The 19,013-nt window shown below is 45.1% G+C and overlaps 1 long non-coding RNA gene and 1 pseudogene across 2 annotated transcripts in view; both read left to right on the top strand.

The window, feature by feature from the left end:
• LOC309346414 overlaps positions 1-19,013 on the top strand; it is a 106,272-nt gene that overhangs the window by 54,771 nt on the left and 32,488 nt on the right. The window lies entirely within an intron of this gene.
• Positions 8,133-9,167, top strand: LOC309347137 (peptidyl-prolyl cis-trans isomerase B pseudogene; annotated as a pseudogene). Its single transcript has one exon. The product of its transcript is annotated as a peptidyl-prolyl cis-trans isomerase B pseudogene (transcript).

Here is a 19,013-nt window from a genome sequence, read left to right as displayed (position 1 = left end):
GTTCTATAAACTCATCCCCGATGTCCCCTACCCTATAAAAAGCATTCAGAATAGCAGTTTGCATGACCCACTAAGGAAGATAATAACACAATACAGTGGTACCTCAGGTTAAGAACTTAATTTGTTCTGGAGGTCCGTTCTTAACCTGAAACTGTTCTTAACCTGACATACCACTTTAGCTAATGGGGCCTCCTGCTGCCGCCACACGATTTCTGTTCTTAACCTGAGGTAATATTTCTGGGTTAGTGGAGTCTGTAACCTGAAGCGTCTGTAACCTGAGGTACCACTGTAAAATTCAGAACAGCAACAATTAATTGCATTTATTCAAACTCAACAAAATTGATGAACTTGATATACTGATGCCAGCTTTTCAAAGCATAGCAAATTACATCACCCCCCTCTGCTGCCCCCTTGCCTCAGTGCCCCCCAAGTAATCCCATAACTCCTCAGGGGGAAATATCACCCATTTTGGGACCCATTGAGATAAACACTCTCTATTGCTATTGTCTACAAATCAAGGCCCTCCTAAAGATGCAAAAACAGGGGCTGTTTGAAAACTGGACAACTCAAAAATCCATGGAGAGGTGCAGGGCGTGTGTCTGCACCGAGAAATCAGGCCTTCAACTGTTACCAACATTTTCTTCAGGCCGTGCTCCTGTGCCATTAACAGCTGCTTGGAATAAATTCCTGTCCATCGTTACATCTTTACGCTGCAGTGCAGAGGGGGGAGCAGGGAGATACTTATTTTCATCCTAATGGGCAGCTGTTAAACACACACACAAGCCCTGCCTGGAAAAAGTTGGCAACCTCGACAGCCACTTGACAGCCACACAGAAACCCTCCGTAAATATTTGGTCTTCCTTCCTCTAATTTTGAGCAGGGTTGAAATCTGTGGTTATTTGCAAATGAAATTTCTCTTTCACTCTGACTAGGCACTCTGATTTGAGTCAAACCCCACAGTGTGTGAAGAAAGCATGTTTTTGGTATCAAAGGGGGCAAGTTCCCCTCTGAAACTCCTGATGAGTCAAATGGATGCTCTCCGTTCAGTTACGGGCCCAAAAGGCCCAAGGCAAGACTGGGAGGGGCCTGGGGGTGGAGGTGGTGCAAATTTGCCCTTGCTTACTTTAAAACCTGCTCATATTGGGTTGCCAGCCTTTTTTACAGCTTCTGCTCAGCTGGTAGAGTACAGTATGAGATTCTCAATCTCAAGGTTATAGGTTTGAGCCCCACATTGGACAAAAGATTCCAATAATAATAATAATAATAATAATAATAATAATAATAATAATAATAATGTATTTATATGCCACCCATCTGACTGGATTGCCCCAGCACTCTGGGGGCTGGGCTAGATGACCCTTGTGGTCCCTTCCAACACAACAATTCTATGATCCCTTTCATACCGTAGTTTGGTAAGCTTTAATTTGCTAGGAGATCATGAGAAAACGGAAAGTTTAACCTCTTAAATTTCTGGGTGTCAGAAGTAGAAGATGACTGGAGTCAATAAAAAAGGCCGCAACTCTTGGTGCAAATCCAGACAGGGTTACCAACTTTCTCCTCTTCTTTTTTACAAGCCCCCTGCTTCTGTTACTTTAACAGTAATTTAAGCTGCATTCACTTAACAGGCAGTAATACTTATCTTCATTCTGGAGAAAGCTTCACTCACTGATTTCTGCAGCTCAAGGCACAGAAGCGACTCAGACCTTTTTTCCTGGCCAGTTGGCAGTCTCTTCTTAGATGTATTCATTTTTAATAGCAATTTAGGGAAGCAAATTAAAATCAGGGAAGGCTCCTGTGTAGTTCTTGTTCATTTCAGTGAGGCTTGTGCTGGAGAACGTCCCCATGTGTGCCTCCGCTTGTGAAGATAAATCTGACCTTCTTTGGGTTGCTAGGTCTTGAGCACTGCACATTCTCTGCCATGGGTTGCCACCTTTTCTTATTTGGGACACATCCTGGCCGTTAACTGCCACCAGAAATGACAACATTAAGCAGCTGCAGCTGGGCTCTAGCCCAATAACTTAATTTCCATACCAGGAAAAGTAATCCAGTTGATTAATATTTACACATCTGCCCGCTGGATGGTACCCGCCAGCTTCAGGACCAGTCTCCCCCCAAAATTCAGCAAGAATGGACTGCCCCCTCCTTGTCCTGGCTGCCCACAGGGTGCCTCTGAATCCCAGTTGTGGGGGTCCCAAGTGGGGAGAGTGCTGCTGTTACACTTAGGTGTGACTTGTGGGCTTCTCAAAGGCATCTGGGTGGTCACTGTGAGAAGAGGATGCTGAGTGTTAAGTTGTGGGTAGACATAGCAGACGACACAGCGATTCTTCCAAAGCAGCTCTTTATTTGTAAGCTGGAACAGAACTGACTGAGGAGCTCAGTCAGCCTGCTTATATAGAGCTCCAGAACAATGTAACTGTTGCCATTTTCTAAAACTATCCAATCACTGAACGTCACTTTTCGATCCTTCATTTGCATACAAAACTATCCAATCACTGAACGTCACTTTTGATCCTTCATTTGCATACAAACTATCCAATCACTGAACGTCACTTTCGATCCTTCATTTACATAACTATCTACAGTATCCCCCTGCTGGCCCAGGGTGAGAACTTCAGTACATAACACCGAGCTACAAGGACCATTGGCCGGAACCAGCAACCAGGCTCTTAGAATCATGGAATCATAGAACTTTAGTGTTGGAAGGTACCCCAAGGGTCATCTAGTCCAACCCCCTGCAGTGCAGGAAACTCAGCTAAAGCATCCATGGCAGATGGCCACCCAGCCTCTGCTTAAAAACCTCCAAGGAAGGAGAGTCCACAACCTCCCAAGGGAGACCACGGTCAAACAGCTCTTACCGTCAGAAAGTTCTTCCTGATGTTTAGCCAGAATCTCCTTTCTTGTCACTTGAAGCCATTGATTTGAGTCCTCCCCTCCAGAGCAGGAGAAAACAAGCTTGCTCCATCTTCCATGTGACAGCCCTTGAGGGAATTGAAGAAGGCTAGCACATCTCCTCTCAGTCTCCTCTTTTCCAGGCTAAACATATCACCTGATGATTCTGGAGGTTAATCTGTTATTAAAAGCACAGAAACAGAACCAGTGGGGTATTTTTTCCTGGTGTATTGGCAGCCTTAAATCTGGCATATGCCCTGGGCAGAATAAAGACTGGGATTCGTGAGATGTGAAATTCTCCCATGGACATTAAACTCTGTCTTTGCATGATGGGAATCAGCAGCCTGTAGCACTTGGAAGAATGTCAGATGGAGTCGTGTGACCTAACATTAACCTAGGTTCTTCCGCACCCCATTTTGCTTCCTTTGCTGCAGCTCAGAATCTGGCAGCTTTGATCAGTCATTTCTTACCTGTTTATGCTGCCTTTCATAAAACTGTTTTTTTAACAAGTCCATTTGATGTTTTTGCTGGCTTTGTTTGAGTCACAAAGTGGGGATTTTTAAAAACCGTTTTAAACGTGGTTAGATTATAAAGGGGATTCTTAGTATAAAGAGAATGGTGTTCTCTCGATATAATAGCATGGTTCCCACCAGATCAGCTAAATGGAACGGGTTTCAGAATACAGAAATGAAAACTGGCCTCATGCTTTGGTTGGTTAACATATAATATATACAACATATAACAGCCTCTCACACTTCTGTCCTGTTCTTTGCTTAGGAAGCTGAGTGGCTTGCCTGGGATTCCCACCGGTCTCCTTGTGAGGGTGGCTGTGCACCCTGCTTAACAGAGGCCTGTCCTTTGGTTGAAGGGCTGCCCGTTCCAAGTCCTCTTCCATCAGATGGAAGAACAGGGAGGTGAGGGAGGGCTTGGCATTGCCCTTCCACACTTAGCAGCACCCGGACACCCAACTGAGCAGGCGGGCATGGCAGTCAACTGGCCAGAGCCACCCCAAGGTGAATTGGGTTTCTAGTTAAATAATAGTAATTTATTTCTAACTGAATGTATGCAAATCAGTGTCCTTTTTTGCACTCCCTTTTGGCAATGCGTAAGTGGCCATCAAAAGGGATGTGGGTGGCGCTGTGGGTTAAACCACAGAGCCTAGGACTTGCCGATCAGAAGGTCAGCGGTTCGAATCCAAGAGTATTAAAAGAACTGGCAGATGTGATCTCAGAACCACTGGCAGTCATCTTTGAGAATTCCTGGAGAACAGGCGAAGTCCCGGCAGACTGGAGGAGGGCAAATGTTGTCCCTATTTTCAAAAAGGGGAAAAGAGAGGACCCAAATAATTACCGCCCAGTCAGTCTGACATCAATACCAGGGAAGATTCTGGAGCAGATCATTAAGCAAACAGTCTGTGAGCACCTAGAAAGGAATGCTGTGATCACCAATAGTCAGCATGGATTTCTGAAAAATAAGTCATGTCAGACTAACCTGATCTCGTTTTTTGACAGAATTACAAGCCTGGTAGATGAAGGGAACGCAGTGGATGTAGCCTACCTTGATTTCAGCAAGGCATTTGACAAGGTGCCCCATGATATTCTTGTAAAGAAGCTGGTAAAATGCGGTCTTGACTATAGAGTTGGAAGAGACCACAAGGGCCATCGAGTCCAACCCCCTGCCAAGCAGGAAACACCATCAGAGCACTCCTGACATATGGTTGTCAAGCCTCTGCTTAAAGACCTCCAAAGAAGGAGACTCCACCACACTCCTTGGCAGCAAATTCCACTGTCAGGAAGTTCTTCCTAATGTTTAGGTGGAATCTTCTTTCTTGTAGTTTGGAGCCATTGCTCCGTGTCCGCTTCTCTGGAGCAGCAGAAAACAACCTTTCTCCCTCCTCTATGTGACATCCTTTTATATATTTGAACATGGCTATGATATCACCCCTTAACCTCCTCTTCTCCAGGCTAAACATGCCCAGCTCCCTTAGCCGTTCCTCATAAGGCATCCTTTCCAGGCCTTTGACCATTTTGGTTGCCCTCCTCTGGACACGTTCCAGTTTGTCAGTGTCCTTCTTGAACTGGGGTGCCCAGAACTGGACACAGTACTCCAGGTGAGGTCTGACCAGAGCAGAATACAGTGGCACTATTACTTCCCTTGATCTAGATGCTATACTCCTATTGATGCAGCCCAGAATTGCATTGGCTTTTTTAGCTGCCGCGTCACAATGTTGGCTCATGTCAAGTTTGTGGTCAACCAAGACTCCTAGATCCTTTTCACATGTACTGCTCTCAAGCCAGGTGTCACCCACCTTGTATTTGTGCCCAAGTGCAATACTTTACATTTCTCCCTGTTAAAATTCATCTTGTTTGTTTTGGCCCAGTTCTCTAATCTGTCAAGGTCGTTTTGAAGTGTGATCCTGTCCTCTGGGGTGTTAGCCACCCCTCCCAGTTTGGTGTCATCTGCAAATTTGATCAGGATGCCCTTGAGTCCATCATCCAAGTCGTTGATAAAGATGTTGAATAAGACCGGGCCCAAGACAGAACCCTGTGGCACCCCACTAGTCACTCTTCTCCAGGATGAAGAGGAACCATTGATGAGCACCCTTTGGGTTTGGTCAGTCAGCCAGTTACAAATCCACTGAGTGGTAGCATAGTCAAGTCCGCATTTTACCAGCTTTTTTACAAGAATATCATGGGGCACCTTGTCAAATGCCTTGCTGAAATCAAGGTAGGCTACATCCACTGTGTTCCCTTCATCTACCAGGCTTGTAATTCTGTCAAAAAACAAGATCAGGTTTGTCTGACATGACTTATTTTTCAGAAATCCATGCTGACTATTGGTGATCACAGCATTCCTTTCTAGGTGCTCACAGACTGTTTGCTTAATGATCTGCTCCAGAATCTTCCCTGGTATTGATGTCAGACTGACTGGGCGGTAATTATTTGGGTCCTCTCTTTTCCCCTTTTTGAAGAAAGGGCCAGGGGGCTGCTGGGGCAGAGCGGAGGTGGCGGAGCAGCACAGAAACTCTTGTGGCCCAAATGCCTGGCTCTGAAGAAGGACCTCTGGGTGGAAGAGAGGGAGGAGGAGAAGGAGAACTCACTGCTGTTGCCTAAGGAATGAAGGAGGAATTCAACACTGGCAAGCCTCACCTAATTCGCACTTCCCAAAACCATGTGCAAACTGAAGAGCAGTTGGCCTTTAAAATTCGCACTTATTTACATTTTGTAGCGCAAAATTGCAAATGTACAAAAATGTCTACATTGGGAAAATGTGTGTACATAATGCATATGTTAGTAAAAACAACATACACTAATGCATAATATTACAGGAAATTTCTTGCAAGATGGGGAAATGCATACATAAATAGGTACTTTAGGAGAAATTTGCATTTAATGCTGATGAATTTTCATGATGAATCTTTTTTTAAAAAAAGAAAATGCAAACTGATGCAGAAATGTGGAGAACAGAAGGTGAGATTGGAAAAAATGAGAAGAGAAACAGAAACTGACAGATTCATTCATCCCTCTTGGCTTCTTAAAATACTTCTTAAAAAACTTTGCTCCTCTTAACGGCTGCTGCCGCTGCTGCCATGTTTCTCTTCACTTCTTCTCTCTGCCTCTCAAGGGGCCTGAGAAATCCAATTATGGCTAGATTTTTAAAAAATTCCTGCAATTTTTGTTTCTTTTCCCCAATGGTTTAGTTAGAATCAGAATTGTGGAATCATAGAGTTGGAAGGGACCCCGAAGGTCACCCAATCCAACCCCCAGGACTGCAGGAATCCTGCCCACCGCTGTCCCCGAGTGGGTTCAAACCATCAGCTTTCTGGTTAACCGCCAGATGCACTAACCCCTTGCACCACAGAGAGTTTATTATATTTACATATAATGTCATGCATCCAGAGGTATCCTAAAGTGATTTACAGCACAGTGGTGCCTTGGTTCTCAGACTTAATCCGCTCCGGAAGTCTGTTCCAAAACCAAAGCATTCCAAAACCAAGGCGCACTTTCCCATAGAAAGAAATGCAAAACGCATTAATCCGTTCCACTTTTAAAAGCAACTCCTAAAACAGCAATTTAACATGAATGTTACTATTTAACAAGACCACTGATCCATAAAATGAAAGCAATAATCAATGTACTGTACTATAAAATAAATATGTCAGTATTGTAGATGATAAAAATAAAATAAAAAATTTCCTTACCTGCACTGATGATAGTCAATGGGGCGGCTTTTAACCACTTCTGCAGTCACACAATCAGTAGCTGGGTTCCACACAGTCACAAAAACAAATTAACCAAAGAAGCCTAAAAAAAAAAAAGGAAAATAAATAGCAAAAACCAAAGCACCAAACTTAATCGGTTCCGGAAGTCCGTTTGACTTCTGAAAACCAAGGTGCAGCTTCTGATGGGTGCAGGTGCCCTGGAAACAATAGCCGACAGCCGCTTCAGATGTTCGGCTTCCGAAAAATGTTTGAAAACTGGAATACTTACTTTTTTTAATTTGCATTTTGTAAATTTCCATCCAATTATTCATTATAAAAAAAAGAAAAAAGAAAAAAGGAATACTTACTTCCAGGTTTTCGGCATTTGGGAACCAAGGCGTTTGAAAACCAAGGTAAAACTGTAATAAAATATCAATGCAGACTACTAGAAGTGTTCATTCGAATAAAAATAATTTAAAATAGTAGAATTCCACACAGGATGAACACTAGTAATCACCAAATGCTTGACAATCAATGCTGTCCAAATGTCCATGAGAACTAAAACTTCTTTGCCTGGTGCTGGAAAGATGTCAACGGCAGGCCTTCGTGGGGAAAGCATTCCACAGGAATCTTCTTTAAATGGGAGACAACTGCAGAAAAGGCTGTTTCTCTCATTGCCAACCTCTGAATATCTCTCAGATGCGACACAAAGAGAAGGGCCTCATAACCAGCCTCATATAACCAAAATGCTTGCGTCTAATTAATGCATGGACAGATTAATGCCATAAACTGACCTGCCACATCACCTGCTCCTTGAGAGGAAAGTAACCAAGCCTATTGTTCCCCTGAGAAGCTCAGCTCCAAGCTCAGATTCCATGGCTTTAACAAGCCTTTCTTGTGCCCATATACCAATAATTTAGGAACTTTCACCACTGTAAGTAAGCCAAGCTTTACTGCCTGTGTTTTCTGACTGATGCATGAACACATGGACCTGACATTTGGAGAGTTTGTAAGTAAACCAATTTTTAGCTTAACCAAATATATGATCTTTTTCTATGTTAGTGGAAGAGGGGAAATTTGGAATGAACTTAAAGAGAGAAGGGAAGGGGGCAGATGCTGGCTGCCTGGCTGCGGGGGTAGGAAGAGGAAGCTGCTGGCAGTCACAGCCTTGCTGGGCCTGGGAGGCTCTCTGCTGCTGCTGCTTTTCCCGGCTGCTCACGTGGAGGAGCGCAAGAAGGGGCCCAAGGTCATGGCCAAGGTGTATTCTGATCTGCAGATTGGGGATGAAGATGTGGGGTGAGTTGTCATCGGCTTTTTTGGAAAGACAGTTCTGAGGACGGTTGAGAATTTTGTCACCTTGTCCACAGGAGAGAAAGGCTTTGGCTACAAAGGCAGCAAGTTTCACTGTGTGATCCAGGACTTCATGATCCAGGGGGAAGACTTCACCTGGGGAGATGGAACAGGAGGTAAAAGCATCGACGGGGACCATTTCCCTGATGAGAACTTCGAGCTGAAGCACTATGGGCCTGGCTGGGTGAGCATGGCCAACGCCGGTAAGGACACCAGTGGCTCTCAGTTCTTCACCACCAATGTCAAGATGTCATGGCTGGATGGCAAGCATGTTGTCTTCGGCAAAGTCCTGGAAGGGATGGATGTAGTGAGAAAAGTGGAGAATACAAAGACAGTCAAGAGAAACCCCTGAAGGACATCACCATTGCTGACTGCAACACCATCAAGGTGGCGAAGCCATTTGCCATTGCCAAAGAAGAACTGGGTGGCTGCCGGAAGGCCAGACTCTGGCTAGCAAAGGGCTGCGAGGGGGCTACACACAGAGGCCTTGCATCGTCCGTCCCCCCCACAGCAGATGGACTGCCCCCACTGCTGCTCCTTTTCTGCCCACTCTTCCCCCAGCCACACTCTTCAGGATGGGGGGTGGGGCTCCATTCTTGTCACAACTCATTCCACCAGCCACTGGTCATCCAAGTGGCTTCGAGGGCTGGGGGGCAATGGGTGTTCCATTCCGTTTTGTGAGAAAGCACATGGACCAATAAATGCAACCATTGTGTTTTTGTAAAAAACAAAACAAAAATCTTTGAAATTAACTTAGAAGGGCATATATTAAAGGTCTAACATCTTATATTTCCACACTTTGCTTTGCTGCATATTTTGTAATTTTAAATCTCTGCTGGGGTTCTTTTACCAAATAGTACTTGTCCCAAATCTTGATCTTGTCATCCGAGGAATTCTCTCTCTCTCTCTCTCTCTCTCTCTCTCTCTCTCTCTCTCTCTCTTCCTTGCCACCAACAATATGCTGATCTCAGAGTCTGTGTAGCTTCATATATGGGGAAAGCTGGTCCACGAAGCTTCATAGGTCTTAGCATGGACTTAGATGAGAGAGGTGCAACCTGAAACAAGCCTTGCTGTTATCTGAAAAAATCAGTCTGCTCTGCATTATGGCTCCTGGAAGCCATCCTTTGGAGGAGAAGGCTGTCCGTGGCTACCAGCCGTGATGGCTGTGTTCTGCCTCCACTGTCCCCAGGGGAGGGCGCTGTGGTGCTCAGGTCCTGCTCTGAGGCTTCCCGTAGGCATCTTATTCATTAGTGGGAGAACAGGATGCTGGACTAGATGCTCTTACAACTGTTTCAATCTGAAGATGTTGTGTCTTCAAGGCAACTTTTTCTCTTTTTTTTTTTAATAAATATTTATTAAGATTTTTGAATACAAATACACAAATAATAAACAATCTTACTTCTAACACATCATAGTTTCATCATTTCTTTGGACTCCCTCACGTCTCCCGCTCCCATTTACATCATTAAAAGGTTTTTCCAAGCAAATTATCAACTTGTTTACAATCTTATATCCACTCATTTAAATATAATCTAGCAATTCTCCAAAAAAAATTTATGTTTTCTTTAATCTCACTTATCATCAAATTCAAGTCTAATTTAGTGGTGGCCAATTTTTTTTTATAATCTAGCATCCTTCTTAACATTCAACCAAATTACAATATTTTTGTAAATACATCTTAAATTTCTTCCAATCTTCCTCAATCCTCTCTTCTCCCAGGTCTCGGATTCTGCCAGTCATCTCGGCCAGTTGCATATAGTCCATCAGCTGCATCTGCCACTCTTCCAGTGTGGGTAGATCTTGAGTTTTCCAGTTTTTAGCAATGAGTATCCTTGCTGCCGTTGTTGCATACATAAAAAATGTTCGATCCTTCTTTAGCACCTTCTGGCCGACAATACCCAGAAGGAAGGCCTCTGGTTTCTTAGTGAAGGTATATTTAAATACCTTTTTCAGTTCATTATATATCATTTCCCAGAAGGCCTTCACCTTAGGGCATGTCCACCAGAGGTGAAAGAATGTTCCTTCATTTTCTTTACATTTCCAGCATTTATTATCAGACGAATGGTATATTTTGGCAAGTTTAACTGGGGTCATGTACCATCTTTATATCATTTTCATTACATTTTCCTTCAGAGCATTACATGCGGTGAAGTTCAGCCCAGTGGTCCACAACCTTTCCCAGTCCTCAAACATAATGTTATGCCCAATGTCCTGTGCCCACTTTATCATAGCCGATTTAACCATTTCGTTTTGTGTATTCCATTTTAACAGCAAGTTATACATTCTAGATAGTACCTTAGTCTTTGGTTCTAACAATTCTGTTTCTAACTTCGATTTCTCCACCTGGAACCCTAACTTTTTATCATTTTTGAAAACTTCTTTAATCTGAGCGTAATGTAACCAGTCTTGCACTTTATCCTTCATTTTCTCCAAACTCTGCAATTTCCAATTGTCTCCATCTTTTTCTAATATCTCCCAATATTTTGGCCATTTGGCCTCCATATTGGGTCTTTTTCGGGCCTTAGCTTCCAGAGGCGAAAGCCACCTCAGAGTCTTGTTTTCCAGTAAGTCTTTGTATTTTATCCAGACATTAAATACTGCTTTCCTAACAATATGGTTCTTAAAGGCCTTATTGATCTTAACCTTGTCGTACCATAAGTATGCATGCCAACCAAAAGCATTGTTAAAACCTTCTCAAGGCAACTTTTTCTCCCCCCGCTATCTTTGGCTTAACATGCAGCCTGATGAAGAGTTCTGGAGAACTTGAAAGACTGCTCACTATTAGGTGACACTACAAAAATCTCTTGTACCGAGTCAAACTCTCGCTCTAATTTGATCATTGTTGTCTGCACTAACTGACAGAGACTCTCCAGAGTCTTGCCCTACTGTGTGAGTAATATTTTTGGACAGAATAGGATAGGATATATTGAGTCGAAAGAACAAACACTCTCTTGGCTTTAAATTAAGGAAGGGCAGACTGTTGCAAAACAGAACCCAACAACACACAAGCGTGTGCATGCTAGAAACACACAATAACTTCCTGATTTTCATCTGTGAGATGTTTGAAGCGGTTAAACCCCAGCCTCCCCACTATTTCCCCCAATTTGATCAAAATGGGTCTCGCCCTGCTTCTGTGCCTTCCATGCAGAAATTCAACAAACCAAAGCTTTTCCCAGTTTGGCGTTAAAGTGATGAAGGTGGTGGAGGAGGGAGCTTAATTTTGGCCACACCAGGTTGCTGTTAAAGGCACAGGAGCCAGAATGGTGAAAAACATGGCAACCTTACATGTTCAGGTGCCCTTGTGCAAATGGCTCTTTGACTCCTGCTCTCATGGAGCAGCCCTGATATTCTTGCGAGTGAGCTCTGCTGCTGCTTGCAAAGCTGGGCCTTTCATTCTGATATTGGAAAGTCCCTGTAGACTCACTCATTTGGTCAGACACCTCAAAACCGCAATTAATACAACTCCGGAAAGCCCAAGCCGTTCTGAAAACGAACAAGTAAAAAAATTTAAAATGAGTCATATCCCAACTCCTTTGACCCTGGTTAGAAAGACTGCAACCAAACCACAGGTTGCTTCTACTGAAATTTTTAGACCTTAACTGTTAAACTGGCCCAGCCCTTCAGGATATCTCATTACAGTTTGGGCAGCTTTAATTTGCACTGATCACAGCCTCTTTAAAGGAACACCATTTTCATAGGGTCACCAACTGGCCCCTGCTCCTGCAGTGCTTTCAACAGGAGCCTGATATGCAGATATTAGTGTGCAAGGAAGCCTATCTCCATGCCTGGAGAAGCCTCAGCTGCTGAATTTTTTGTTAGATCATCTGCTGTCGAAGAACGGGAGCAGCCCAGAGCAAAATTCCTTGGTCAGTTGGTAACCCTGCCTTTTAACCTGAGTGGTTATGGAGAAAAATGACACAAGCATTTTCTATGTCTGTGGGGCTTTGAATTGTGCTTGGAAACGTCCTGGGAGCCAGTGAAGATCCTTCAAGCCCTCCAAGTGCCCCCATTTTCCAGGGACAGTCCCAGATTTACAGAAGCCATCCCAGTTTCTGATTTGATCCTGGAATGTCCGACTTTTCCTTAGGACACCCCTATTTTCATTAGAGAAATGTTGGAAGGTATGGAGTCATGCGACCCCTGAGCCAAGGAGATAAGTAACTATGCAGTCTTTCGAAGACGCCTGAAAGCAGCCCTGTATAGTTTTATTATGTTTTCATATATGTTGGAAGCTGCCCAGAGTGACTGGGGCAACCCAGTAAGATGGAATAAAGGTAAAGGGTAAAGGGACCCCTATTTTCATTGGAGGAATGTTGGAGGGTATGGATCCTTTAGGACCGTTGTTATTTGGTCCTGGAGGCCACTCCCAGTCACTGGTCTGGCAGCTGCGCTCTAGAATAGTTGTAGTTTCTAAGTCACCTTCAAAGGTAGCCCCATGTGCAAGCACATTATGAAGCATGCAATGGGACTGCAGCCAGTGCTAGTCCTATTTGGAGTAGACCCATTGAAATCAATAGGCACAACTAATTTGGGTCCATTAGTTTCAATGGGTCTACTTTGAGAAGGTCATTGGTGACAACCCTTACTTTCTGGGCAGGTGGCGGTGATAAATTGGCCCACATAGGAGTCAAGATGATGACTCTGTTTCCTTGCTTGGTGAGAGGCCCCAGAGATGGAGCTGAAATTTGCGCACACTCTCACAGTAAGACAAAGGCACAGTCCCTGCAAATCTCCCTCAAAGGCAAAAGAGGAACTGGTGGTTGGCCAAAGGAGAGAACAGAAAATTGGGGCTGTCCCCAGTACATCTGGCCAATTGGTTTGCACGTGCCCATGTTAATTAGCAGGGAGGGGAAGAAATAATTTGAACAGTTGGCCAGCAGCACACCTGGAGGGATGTGGCAGGGCGGGGATTGGGGAGAGATGCAGAGACCAGCTTGGTGGGTGTCTAACAGATGGTTTTGTGGCTGAAATAGCAACCTGTCCCATTTCACTATAACAGACAGAAACATCTGAACAACTGAGATGACGTCTAACTGATATTCAGAAAAGGAATTTGGATCCCCCCCCCCACCCTAAGTGCAGAATACTCAACAGAAGATGCTCAGGCTTGGTCTTAGAGCCTCCAGGGAAGGGAAGTTTCAGAGTAACAGTCAGCAGTCGAAAGTTGCCAACTTTTTAAAATAACATAAGCCAGTGCCTGAGCTGGTAACAGAAGCCTACAGAAATCCTGTAGGTGAACTTTTGCCTGTCCCAGGGTTAATAGGGATGGGGCAGCTTAACACCTCTGTGTCAAAGGCACAGGAGTAGAAAACAAAACGGCAACCATTTTGATGACTTATGGATGGATGTCGGTTTATAGATGAGCACAGTAGAACAGGAATCCTAAAAGTGTGCATCAGAGCTCCTTAGGGTGCCATTTTGGCTTGATACCAAGTTGGTAATTGGTCAGCTCAGAAGGGTCTATAGATGGCTGTTCTAGTGGCGGTCTTTCCTTTGAATTGACATTGGGCCACATTGGTCACCTATCACCTTAATTTACCCACCAAATTGCAATATCCTGGTCCGTAGATCTGTAAAATTCATAAAGCCCAACAGACCAGTAGCATGGGTCAATGCTATAGGTCAATGCTGAAGTGTTGCATTTTGGGTAAATTAAAATGGCGGTCAGCTACCACAAATGGAAGCCAATTTAGCATTCACTGCTAAAATGCCGCTTGGGGGCTGGCGGGGGTGGGGGTGGCAAGTGGTGGTGGTGCAGTGTCAGATGAAGAGATAGTGGACCGTCATGATCATTTGGTGGTGGGCCCTTGAAGTCTGGTGCCAGCTCTGTGTCAATGAGAAAACAGCTCGTTTGTGTTCAGAACTACAGTATACTCATTATTAACTAAATAACAGAAATTGTTGTCCACTGCATCTCAGCAAGGTCTGCCTCATTGGCACTGCCTCTTTCCATGCAACAATTCCAAATTATCCTGATTGGATCATTTCCTCAGGGCTGCATGGACTCAGTACAACTGCCCACCCGCAGGGGAGTCTCTCACATAAGTTTTTGCTCCAAGATGACTTCCTCCCATTCATAAGCAGAATGGTCATGTCTCAGGGTCAGACCAATTATTCAGGGATCTTTGGGCATTTCTAGGGCAAGGAGTTATGCAGGGGTCCTCAGACTTTTTCAGCAGGGGGCCGATTCACTCTCTCTCAGATCTTGTGGGGGGCCAGACTATATTTTGGGGGAAAATGGGAGGGGGGAGAGTTAGAAGAAAGAGGTGGAGTTGGGAGCCCCCGTGGCCACAGTCCCCGCTGCGGTAGGAGGGCTCAAGCCCCGCCACCTTGTCGGCCACAACTCCCTGCTGGCCCCCTCGCTGCGCCCTCCCCCCTCCTCAGGTCTCAGCCTGGGCAGAGACAGCAGCCGCCACAGAAGACGCCCCCTCCCGGCCTGCTGGCCCAGGCTGAAGAGGAAGGCGCCCAGGCAGAGAGAAAGAGGGCTTTGGCCCGGCGCCTCCAAAGCGGGTGGGCAGCAGGCAGCAAAGGGAGAAGGGCCACTGCCGGGGATGGGGGGGAGGTCCACTGTCCATCCGGGCCCAGAGACCCCATTCCTCCACTGCCTTCCCTCTGCTGGGAAGCAGCGACTCACCCAGATTCTGTCCCCTGGGCTGGGCTCTTCAGCGCGGGGCAAGAGCAACAACCAGAGCAGCAGCAGCCCCAGGAAGGAGCCGAGCAGCAGCATCCTGATGAGGAAGACCTGCTTCTCTTCTTGCCGGTGGGGTTGGCCCAGTGCATGCGTGTGATTCCATGGGGCAGGGCCTTCCTGGTAGCAGCCCCCCAATCACAGAATTCTCTCTCTGTGGAAATCTGCTTGTGGTCTTCAGGCATCAACCTGAAGATATACATGTTCAACTGGTCTTTTGGAAGGTAAATGCCTTGGGGTCCTAGCAGATGTCGTGTGCACCAGCATGTTTAAGTTTGGCTCTGCTGTCGGGAATTTGTTTTTACTGTCGGGAGTTTGTTTTTACTGGTTTTACTAGCCTCACTGAATTTTAATGGTGCTGCACTCGATTGTGGGCTGCTGCTTGGGAGGAAGAGCAGTAGAGAGATAAATTTAACAGCAACAATGATGACGACGATGATGATAAAAAATTGCATCACTTTGGCTAGATTGTGTAAAGTGTTCCACCCCACCCCACCCCCATGATTAAGAGGCGTATCAATTATGTTAAATAAACTTACTAAATAAATAGATTGTGGCCCCTAACGGTGAAAAGAGACACAAATCTCCTGGCTTTTTATTTACTTTAGAGCAGTGGGGAAAGGGGAGGAGCTATTTCCCCTACTCACACAATCTCCCTGACCAGTATTGCCCTCTCCTACATTCTATTGAACCTGCTGTTGAAAAGCCATACTGTAGCTGTCTCTTCCGCTACACCCTGGAGGGTGATAAGAGCAATATCTGGAGGGCAATTTAGATCAGAGAATATACACAGTTTCTTTAAAGTTTTAAGAAAAACGTTGCGATATAACATCCTCTAATCTCCCAAGTGACGTTATAGTTTCACCTCTAAAAGTAAACATTTTCAGGCTTTATCAATTCAATGAGCCGCCTGTTTGCAGCCAGGCTTTTGTGGGGGTTATTTAAAGGTGCCTTGGTGTCAGACGTTTGAGATGCTCTGCTCTAGAGATGTTGATGGGACAGTGCTGAAAATATACAGTGGTCTTTTCTCCTTCCTGGTCTCCATATAATTCTACTTCTAATTTCTCGCAGAGATCTCCTGACAGCGTTTTTATGACCGCTTCTTGCTTGGAAAGGACTAAAATCTTGCCGGCCTCACTTTCCTCCTCCTCCTTCTCTGGAATCTGAGTCCTGAACAGTCTGTTCATTTGCCCTCCAGATCTTACTCATGCTTGCAATCCAAGCGTAATGCCTGCACAGATTTCGTCCAGCCTCTGAGCTGCATTTGGTGATGTAAGCTGATATTTTAATTCTCTTACAAGGAATGGTGTTTAGAGGAATGACTTAAGTGGATTACTCATCTTCTGTAATAACTTGGCAGCACTCCCGTTTCTATTCCTAGACATGACGCTCGAGGCTTTGATTCCTCTCCCGCCTCTTTGGGTTGTTGCTTTTTTGTTTTTTTAATCCGAGAAATTTACGCTCATGTGTTTTTCAAAGCCTCAACCCTCCCTGTGATGTGGCATTGCATTCTGGGAGACGTAGTTCTGTTTGCATTCAAGGCAGAGATTCCTGAGGCAGGAAAGCCAAAGGGCAGAAAAAGCTGGTGGTCAAAAGCGATGCAGAAACTGGTATGGCTGGACAGAGCCGTCCCTGCTGATAAGGCAGCAGAGTGTTTCTAAGAAGTGGACTTCCTATTTCTTTACAACCCTTGGGCACTTTTCTTGTCAAAAGGTCATTCAGAAAGGTGATTCTTGGAAAGGAAGAAAGTCACCCAATATAGATGTCGCTCAGGCCTGAGGCACACATTTTGCACATAGATGGTCCTGGGCAACTGTCCTGCAAAAGGAGCAAGACATAAAAAATCAGGTTCCTTTCAGTCCAATGTTGTTGTGGTATTTGTGGCATTGCAATGACAAAACACCAGAAGATCAGCATGGGATGTCTCTGCAGAGAGTGTTAACCTTTCCACTACGATTTAGTTGTTTATTGTTAGCTGCATTGGTGCACCCTCCGCTCGTTCTCAGCTCTGGTGGGGCTTAAAGGGTGGGCACTGATTCTCTTCTCTCTGCGCCTTCAGGAATTCTGGCTAGAGAAGAGGACTCTTCTTTGGCGATCCCTCGTAGCTGAGCAAGATTGTCTTTCATGAACTCGGTCTTAACAGTGAGTCTGTAAGTTACAGTGGACTACAGTTCTGCCAAGGGAAGGCACCAGCATGGCAGCAGTGACTGAATTACAAGGGGACACCCCCAAAGCATAATATGTCCCCCTCCATGTTTGACGGTGGAGATGGTGTTATTGGGGTCGTAGGCAGCATTCCTCCTCCTCCAAACACCACGAGTTGAGTTGATGCCAAAGAGCTCGATTTTGGTCTCATCTGACCACAACACTTTCACCCGGTTCTCCTCTGGGTCATTCAGATGCACATTGGCAAACTGCAGACGGGCCTGTCCATGTGCTGTCTTCAGCAAGGGGACCTTGCGGGCTCTGCAAGATCTCAGTCCTTCACGGCGTAGTGTGTTACCAACTGTTTTCATGGTGACTATGGTCCCAGCTGCCCTGAGATCATTGACAAGTTTCCCCTGTGTAGTTCTGGGCTGCTTCATCACCATTCTCCTGATAAGTGCAATTCCACAAGATGAGATCTTGCATGGAGCCCCAGACTGAGGGAGGTTGACAGTTATTTTGTGTTTCTTCCATTTGTAATACAAGGGGAAAGGTGGGCCTTAATGGGAACAAGACAAAGCCAAAATTATGGGACTATTTAGCTCAGTAAGAATTGCCTGCACAATTATTGGTAGCAGCTCTGCAGAGTTTGAAATTATGTCTTTCCAGCTCTATTTGGAGCTGCCTGGGATTGAACCTGGACCTTTCGCATGCAAAGTGGATGTTTTAGCACCAAGGTCTTTCTCTTTCTCCCCCCGCTGGCAATTTGTTTAAATATATGTATATTCTACCCTTCCTTCAAGGAGTTCGAGGTTCTTCCCATCCCATTTTATCCTCACCACAACCCTGTGAATTAGGCTAGGCTGGGAGACTGACTGACCCCAGGTTGCCCAGTAAGTCTTATTCCAATCACTACACCATACTGTCCCAGCCAGATGGGAAACCCACCCAGATGGGCATGGCATAAATTGTTGTTGTTGTTGTTGTTGTTGTTGTTGTTGTTGTTGTTGTTGTTGTTGTTATCCCTCCATGCTTGTTGCCAACCTTCTGTATGGCAGTGGAAAGGTAGCAAGTGGTGCTGTCAACTGGTTAAAGAATGTTCAGGTGATCAGCTGTCTGCCGCTTGCTATTCACTATCTGTAAATTGATTTACATATTTCCATGTTACTAAAACCTCACAATATGTGCCTTTTTGGGGCTGAAGAAAACATGTGATTGTTGTTTGTGTGTACTTGCCGACATGCAAATAATCTCTCTGTACAACAAATCTATGAACTGGCTCAGCTGAAAATTTATTTTGCTTTGAAAGAGATGCGAAAGTTCTCTCTGAGTTTATGTCATGGCAAGGAGTGGCAACCAGGAACTGGTGATCTTAGCCAGCCACTAAATCTTTCCTTGCCAGCCATACCCCCTAACCAGCTGCCACAACCATTGCCAACCTGGTGCTCTCCAGATGGACCATGGCTCCCATCAGCCCCAGCTGCCATGGCTGTTGGAGTTGTAGAGCAAAACATATGGAGGGCATTGTGGGGATAAAAGACTAAGCCCAGCACATACCGGTATATCTGATTGATCTGGCTGCATTCTTACACAAAAACGTAAATTGATCTCCCTTCTTTCTCAAGCAAGCTGGTTCTGCTAGTGATTTTAAAAGTTCGTCATTGTAAAGCCCAGAATATTTTGGTCTCCCAAGGGGATGCTTTCAACTGTGTTGACTTGCTTGTGTGTTAAAATCAACAA

Source organism: Podarcis erhardii (genome assembly GCF_964252035.2).
Source record: "Podarcis erhardii genome assembly, chromosome: 7".
NCBI classification, from domain to species: domain Eukaryota; kingdom Metazoa; phylum Chordata; class Lepidosauria; order Squamata; family Lacertidae; genus Podarcis; species Podarcis erhardii.
The sequence above is the reverse complement of the archived record's forward strand: the minus strand, read 5'-3'. Positions and strand labels throughout refer to the sequence as shown.